We start from the raw sequence: 8882 nt of genomic DNA, 5'->3' as shown, positions 1-8882 counted from the left end.
GTTAGAATCTTGTCTTATTCATGACTTTACATTTAAGTTCAGGACTCAAAGTACCATGGCCGGAAGTCCATAAATATATATATATACAGGTGCATCTCAATAAATTAGAATGTCGTGGAAAAGTTCATTTATTTTAGTAATTCAACTCAAATTGTGAAACTCGTGTATTAAATAAATTCAGTGCACACAGACTGAAGTAGTTTAAGTCTTTGGTTCTTTTAATTGTGATGATTTTGGCTCACATTTAACAAAAACCCACCAATTCACTATCTCAAAAAATTAGAATACATCATAAGACCAATAAAAAAAACATTTTTAGTGAATTGTTGGCCTTCTGGAAAGTATGTTCATTTACTGTACATGTACTCAATACTTGGTAGGGGCTCCTATTGCTTTAATTACTGCCTCAATTTGGCGTGGCATGGAGGTGATCAGTTTGTGGCACTGCTGAGGTGGTATGGAAGCCCAGGTTTCTTTGACAGTGGCCTTCAGCTCATCTGCATTTTTTGGTCTCTTGTTTCTCATTTTCCTCTTGACAATACCCCATAGATTCTCTATGGGGTTCAGGTCTGGTGAGTTTGCTGGCCAGTCAAGCACACCAACACCATGGTCATTTAACCAACTTTTGGTGCTTTTGACAGTGTGGGCAGGTGCCAAATCCTGCTGGAAAATGAAATCAGCATCTTTAAAAAGCTGGTCAGCAGAAGGAAGCATGAAGTGCTCCAAAATTTCTTGGTAAACGGGTGCAGTGACTTTGGTTTTCAAAAAACACAATGGACCAACACCAGCAGATGACATTGCACCCCAAATCCTCACAGACTGTGGAAACTTAACACTGGACTTCAAGCAACTTGGGCTATGAGCTTCTCCACCCTTCCTCCAGACTCTAGGACCTTGGTTTCCAAATGAAATACAAAACTTGCTCTCATCTGAAAAGAGGACTTTGGACCACTGGCCAACAGTCCAGTTCTTCTTCTCCTTAGCCCAGGTAAGACGCCTCTGACGTTGTCTGTGGTTCAGGAGTGGCTTAACAAGAGGAATACGACAGCTGTAGCCAAATTCCTTGACACGTCTGTGTGTGGTGGCTCTTGATGCCTTGACCCCAGCCTCAGTCCATTCCTTGTGAAGTTCACTCAAATTCTTGAATCGATTTTGCTTGACAATCCTCATAAGGCTGCGGTTCTCTCGGTTGGTTGTGCATCTTTTTCTTCCACACGTTTTCCTTCCACTCAACTTTCTGTTAACATGCTTGGATACAGCACTCTGTGAACAGCCAGCTTCTTTGGCAATGAATGTTTGTGGCTTACCCTCCTTGTGAAGGGTGTCAATGATTGTCTTCTGGACAACTGTCAGATCAGCAGTCTTCCCCATGATTGTGTAGCTTAGTGAACCAAACTGAGAGACCATTTTGAAGGCTCAGGAAACCTTTGCAGGTGTTTTGAGTTGATTAGCTGATTGGCATGTCACCATATTCTAATTTTTTGAGATAGTGAATTGGTGGGTTTTTGTTAAATGTGAGCCAAAATCATCACAATTTAAAGAAGCAAAGACTTAAACTACTTCAGTCTGTGTGCATTGAATTTATTTAATACACGAGTTTCACAATTTGAGTTGAATTACTGAAATAAATGAACTTTTCCACAACATTCTAATTTATTGAGATGCACCTGTATATATATATATATATATATATATATATATATATATATATTTTGTAGTTAACATCTGTTATTAAATCTTACAATAATAAAGAAAAGCAAAACACACACATATATATACATATATATATATGTATGTATATATATATATATACAGTTGTGCTCAAAAGTTTGTATACCCTTGGAGAATTGGTAATATATGTACCATTTTTAAAGAAAACATGAGTGAGAAGGCAAAACACATTTCTTTTACTTCTTATGGGATTCATATTCAACTGTAGGTTATAACAGAATGGCACAATCATAAAACAAAACATGGCAACAGAGAAAAAAATTAAATGACCCCTGTTCAAAAGTCTGCATACCCTTAGTTATTAATACTGTGTATTGCCCCCTTTAGCATCAATGACAGCGTGCAGTCTTTTGTAATAGTTGTCTATGAGGCCCCAAATTCTTGCAGGTGGTATAGCTGCCCATTTGTCTTGGCAAAATGCCTCCAGGTCATGCAAAGTCATCTTGCATGAACCGCACGTTTGAGATCTCCCCAGAGTGGCTCGATGACACCCCCCCAAAACATCAGTGAGCCACCACCATGCTTCACAGTGGGAATGGTATTCTTTTCACTATAGGCCTTGTTGACCCCTCTCCTAACATAGCGCTTATGGTTGTGACCATAAAGCTCTATTTTGGTCTCGTCACTCCAAATTACAATGTGCCAGAAGTTGTGAGGCGTGTCAAGGTGTTGTCAGGCATATTGTAACCGGGCTTTTTTGTGGCATTGGCGCAGTAAAGACTTCTTTCTGGCAGCTCGACCATGCAGCTTATTTTTGTTCAAATATCGTCGTATTGTGCTCCTTGAAACAACCACACCATCTTTTTCCAGAGCAGCCTGTATTTCTCCTGAGGTTACCTGTGGGTTTTTCTTTGTATCCCGAACAATTCTTCTGGCAGTTGTGGCTGAAATCTTTCTTGGTCTACCTGACCTTGGCTTGGTATCAAGAGATCCCTGAATTTTCCACTTCTTAATAAGTGATTGAACAGTACTGACTGGCATTTTCAAGGCTTTGGATATCTTTTTATATCCTTTTCCATCTTTATAAAGTTCCATTACCTTGTTACACAGGTCTTTTGACAGTTCTTTTCTGCCCCCATGGCCTAGTATCTAGCCTGCTCAGTGCATCCACGTGAGAGTTAACAAACTCATTGACTATTTATACACAGACACTAATTGCAATTTAAAAAGCCACAGGTGTGGGAAATTAATCTTTAATTGCCATTTAAACCTGTGTGTGTCACCTTGTGTGTCTGTAACAAGGCCAAACATTCAAGGGTATGTAAACTTTTGATCAGGGCCATTTGGGTGATTTCTGTTATCATTGTGATTTAAAAAGGAGCCAAACAACTATGTGATAATAAATGGCTTCATATGATCACTATCCTTAAATAAATAAAAAAAGTGTTTTAGCATGATCAGTCATATTTTCAAAATCAATGCCAAAATTTCACAATTTCTGCCAGCGTATGCAAACTTTTGAGCACAACTGTATATATATATATATAATATATACAACCAATTCTCTATATGACTATCCCCCACATCGATGACCGCCCCATCACCCAGAACACAAAGTCTGGGGCAAAACGAAACCCGAGTGCCTACCACATCACACACAAAATTCTGAACCTTCAACCAGAATTTCTGGATCTCAACACACCACCAAAAACATAGGCCATGTCTCCATCCTCCGATTGGCATCACCAGCAGGTGGGTGTGTCTTTAATACCAAGCCTATACAATCTAGAGGGGGTCCAATAAAATCTATGCAAAATCTTGAATTGCATAAGACGCACCCTTGCATCTCTAGATGCAGACTTAAAGTTTTTTAGAATCCTACCCCACACTCCCTCCTCCAATACCAAGTTGAAATCTTTCTCCCATAATCTCTTGATAGAAGTTAAAGCTCCATCACCCAGGTTCTGAATTAGCAGGGAGTAATACACTGATGCCTCATGACCTTTTCCAAAAGCAGTAATCACCTGTCCCAGAGTATCTGCCTCTTTAGGGGGGTGCATGCTACTCTCAAAAATAGTACAGAGCAGGTGGTGCAGTTGTAAATACCTAAAGAACTGAGATCTGGGAATTCCAAAATGTTGAACCAAATTTACAAAAGATCTCAACACTCCACTCTCATATACGTAGGTCACCGAGTGTAATAACCTCCCTCACAATCCACTCTGACCAGCAGAAAGGGGACTTATTAAAGCATAATTTTGGGTTCAGCCATATGCTCGAGGCAACATTTAAATAAATGTCCGAATTAAACACTCTGGACACTTTTGTCCATACTCAGTGCAAATGTGAGATAACGGGGTGTAACTTAACTTCTCCAATTAGTTTGACAGAAAGGCTTTGCAATGACGAAATAGGGGCAAGAACTTCCTGTTCAACACCAAATCAGGGAGGGGCTCTCTCAGGTGGAAGTGACCAATGAGCCAAAAGTCTGAGACTGAACGCATAGTAATGAAACAAAATCTTGGGTAGGCCTAGCCCACCTTTGTCAATCGGCCTATGTAACTTATTGAAATGCAATCTGGGACACTTACCATTCCAAATGAAGGACTTGAATTAAGAGAGGGGGACATCTACAGGGAGAGATTGTAGCAGGTAGTTGAATTTTGGAATACAATTCATTTTAACAACATTAACCTTCCCAATCATCGATAAATATAATGAAGCCCACCTGCCCACATTGCTCGAAAACCTTTTTATTAAAGAGTCAAAATTAACTAACTAAATCACACAAATTTGCTGGGAATAAAATCCCCAAATACTTAATGCCCTGTTTAGGCCAATGGAAGGCCATTACTGGACAGTATGTTGTCAGAGCCAAAGCTTCGGATTTAGACCAATTGACTTTGTATCCTGAGAATTTAGAAAAGGAATTAATAATTTTGTGGAGGCAAGGCATAGATCTAGTAGGGTCAGAGACAAATAATAAAATATCATCTGTGTAAAGCAAGAGTTTATGCACCACACCTCCCGCCATCACCGCTGGAAAATCATCCTCCTTTCTTATTGCGGCTAATAATGGCTCCAGGGCAAGACAGAACAATAATTGGGAAAGAGGGCAACCCTGCCGTGTGCCCCTATCCAGAGTAAAATAATCTGAAATTAATCCATTTGTTTGTACCGCTGCTACAGGGTGTCTATAAAGTAACTTAATCCAACCAATAAATGTACTCCCGAACCCATACATTTCCAAAATCTTAAAAAGATAATCCCATTCTACCATATCAAACGCCTTTTCGGCGTCAAGTGAGATGGCAGCGACCGGTGTCCGATCATTCGCTACTGACCACATGATATTGATGAAATGCCTGATGTTATCAGAAGAGCTGTGGCCCCGAACAAACCCCACCTGATCTATATGTATAAGAGATGTCTTAACTTTACTTAATTGGTTAGCCAAAATTTTTGACAATATTTTTACGTCTAGCTGGATCAGAGAAATTGGACGGTAACTCTTACACTCGCTTGGATCTTTGTCCTTTTTAAGAATCAGACTGATCCAGGCTTGTGTCATGGTTGGCGGAAGCTTTCCATTCTTTAATGATTCAGTATAAACTTCTAACAAAAGTGCAGCCAGTTCTGTAGCATAAGATCTAACAAATTCAGCGGCAAAACCATCTGGCCCCGGAGCCTTGCCTGTAGGTAAGGAAGTCCATAAATATTAAAAATATTCAAATTAGTGATGAATAAATATGGCTGATTCTAAAATGATTACCCAGTAGTGTTGCATGGTACACTGGTGCCATGGCACTACTTTGTTACATAATCTTCAAAATACTGGTGCCCTGCAATATTCATATGTTGATGTTTTTAAGTCATAAAATTGGTATAACTGTCTTGAAACAGTAAAACATAAAATAAAATAAAAGTCTCATTAAAAGATAAATTTCTTGAAAGAAGTTGTTTTACATAGTTTAGAATAATCTTTCATTATTATTCCTTAAAAATAAGCAGTGAAACAATTTTGTTTACAAATAGCATTAATAAATGAAAAACTTGCAGCATGCAGGCATCCATTCTTCTGTCATGTGACAAGAAAACCATAAAACAGTGTCAAGGTCATTAAGTAAAAAAAAAAAAAAAAAAAAAAGATAGTTTGATAAATATAATTTGATAAAAAGACAAATTTTACTAAGAAAAAAAAATACATTGACATTTTTTTTTCTCCCTCTAATGATGATGATAATGAGTATGTGTTCACACGTAGTGTATGGTGAAAGGAAATATTTCAGTACATTTTATAGTTACATCACTTGACATTTTTCAAGTCATTACATATTTTTTTCTTTTTTTGTAAATTTTTTAAATGTTTTTCAGAAATGTTTAAAACCAACATGGACACAATGATTAAATTCTTTCTAACTTGACACGTGTTTTAAACTAGACTTTTAAAATATTTATCATTTTTATAATTCCGGACATTCAATGATTGTCAGTGACCCCGATACAGTCAGTAAATACAGTTTTACCATATCCATTTACCATATAGCACAAAATTAAATGTTTTTTTTTATATAATTACGTGAAGTTCCGGCACTAAATATGTTAGCTTAGTGGTATAATTGATTAGCTTGCTAATTGTAGTGAATGCATGATGGAATGTTAGCTGGCTCAGTGCTCAGCATGCATTTATCTTAGCATGCTAACTGAAAACACAAAAGAATGATTTATAATTTGACAATTTGTTGCTCTGGTTATATCATGTGATATCCTTCCTTCAGTTGTTTGTTGAGGGTTTGACCGGCCCACATTGCAAAGCTGTGTGAAAGTGAAGAAATTAAGGCAAATGTTCAGAACTGCATTTTTTTTTTTTTAGACAATAATATATACGTTTAATACACAATCCTAAATATTTGTTTACAGCCTTGCAATGTGCCATTGCTAACCAAAGCACTATGTTATTTCAACCTCATCACAATAAGATTGGAATATATGTACTTGATCTTTTGAATAGATACCTGAGTAAATTCTGGCATTATCAAAGAGTTTCAGTGTACCTTGTAATAAATTACACATTCTAAAAAAAAAACCCCAATAATCTATGACATTTCTCTTTGGAATGTTTTAGTTGTTTGTGCCAACCCTGTTACTTTTCAAATATTTAGGGACTGAATAGTACAGGGTTGAAAGTCAGAGCAAAAACAGCTAGTAATGGCCTTAGATAACAAATGTCATTGCACCACACCACGTTACTTACAATCAACAGAGGTGGGAGCAAGTCACACATGTGCAAGTCTCAAGTCCTCACCTTTCAAGTCCCGAGTCAGCAATGCATACAGCCAAGCAAGACAAGTTATGTCAGTGGTTCACCTCAAGCAAGTCAAGTCGAGTCCTGCATCTAAATGTTTTTACAACATTTTACCATAAAACTACATGTATTGTCTTTTTAAATATATTAAAATTTTTTAACTTACAAAATGGAATTTGTTATATTTTATGATAACTACTCATTAACCAATTTACTCTTTTTTATTGTAGCATTTTTACAGTCTTTTACCGTTAAAATTACAGACATATATATGTGTATATGTGTATATTGTAACAGTTAAGGTTAGGAAAGGAGGAGGTGGGAACCGGCTCAACAGTCAAAATAATATTTAATAAGAACTTTAACAAAAAGACACACACAACACAAACACACACACACACACACACACACACACATATATATATAATTGTTTATCATTACTATGATCACATTTTAGCTTTTAGAAATGTTGAAATTCTTTATTCAATCACTTACTATGATGTAATAAAAGTACATATATTATAATAATATGAGCTGTAATTGGTTTAAATTATTTGAACAAATAAGTGCTAAAATTGTACTGTCTCTTTAAGAATGATGGAACACATCACATCCCAGTCACATAGAGAGGTGTTTATAACACATACATGAAATGAGTGATTGCAATTCATGTTTCTTTTTATTTTTTTGATCAATAACTGAGTGTAAAGTATATTAAAAGAGACATAATTCAATGAAAATGGAGCACGTGGATGTCATCTTTGGAAACACAGGGAAGGAGTGAAACCAAACTTTTACTCTCATAACAAGGAGCTTACAGTATTACTGTAATACAGTACACAGAGATAGACTCATACCATATGAGATTATTAGCGTGCTTTAGCCCTTCATATTGCATAATGTAGTGAAAATTGACATTGATAATGGTTCTTCATGAAGTAAACATTAGAATCCATCAATATTTCTCTTAAATATGCACAATTTTGGACTAAACATTGCAACTCGAGTCCCCCTCCTCTGACAATCAATGTTTTTGTGCTTCCTGCCGAGATTAATATTTGTCTGTAGAATATAAATTTGCTTGTCCCATAATAGAGATAAACAAATTTTGACCAGCCCAATATACTGTAGACTTTTTGCAGGTCATTGGACAATGTTTTCCACTATAAAATTGCACATTTATTACTGATTAACTGCTGACACTGAAAGGTGAATTCAAAAATAGGGTACAATATTCTTATTAGGTTTAAGGCAACCTGGTCTCATAGCATCACGTTACTATTCCTACATTTTTGCAAAATGAGTTTTTCGTGGCTTGTTGTACGCTACGTATTGCAACATTTTCCTGGTGAGATGAACACTAGAGGTGCCACAACAACAACAACGACTTTTATTCACTTTCAACAAATCATGAGTAAAATGGCAGATTATCAGTTCGATACATTTTAACATTTGCATCACATATTCATCTACATTTACATGCTTGTTTGAGTTTGATCAACTAATAGAGCGTTTCAATTGTGATGTAAAGGACCGGGGTACGAGTCCTGAAGAGAACCCAATTCAACACGTGAGCCAAAAGGGTCACAGAAGCACCACAAAATGATGTGGATGTTTCAGCAATTGTGTTTTTCATCTCACATTTCCTTTTTCTAACTCTATCGGTTAGGTTTAGGTTTAAGGTGTAGGTTAGGAAGGTCGGTTTTGTTGATTAAAAACACAGAGCATTAACTTTAAAAACCTCATCTGTTTGGGTAAACATTTACCTCAGTTTTTGCAGCACACAGTAGACATTTCATCACAGAACTAGCGCAATATGTGTAATAAACCGCATAATATGATATCAGACTGGTTTTAGGACATAATACATTCAAAACCTTGGATGTACAAAGTACAAAATACATGC

Source organism: Myxocyprinus asiaticus, chromosome 3, assembly GCF_019703515.2.
Source record: "Myxocyprinus asiaticus isolate MX2 ecotype Aquarium Trade chromosome 3, UBuf_Myxa_2, whole genome shotgun sequence".
NCBI lineage: Eukaryota > Metazoa > Chordata > Actinopteri > Cypriniformes > Catostomidae > Myxocyprinus > Myxocyprinus asiaticus.
Note: the sequence above shows the minus strand (reverse complement) of the source record.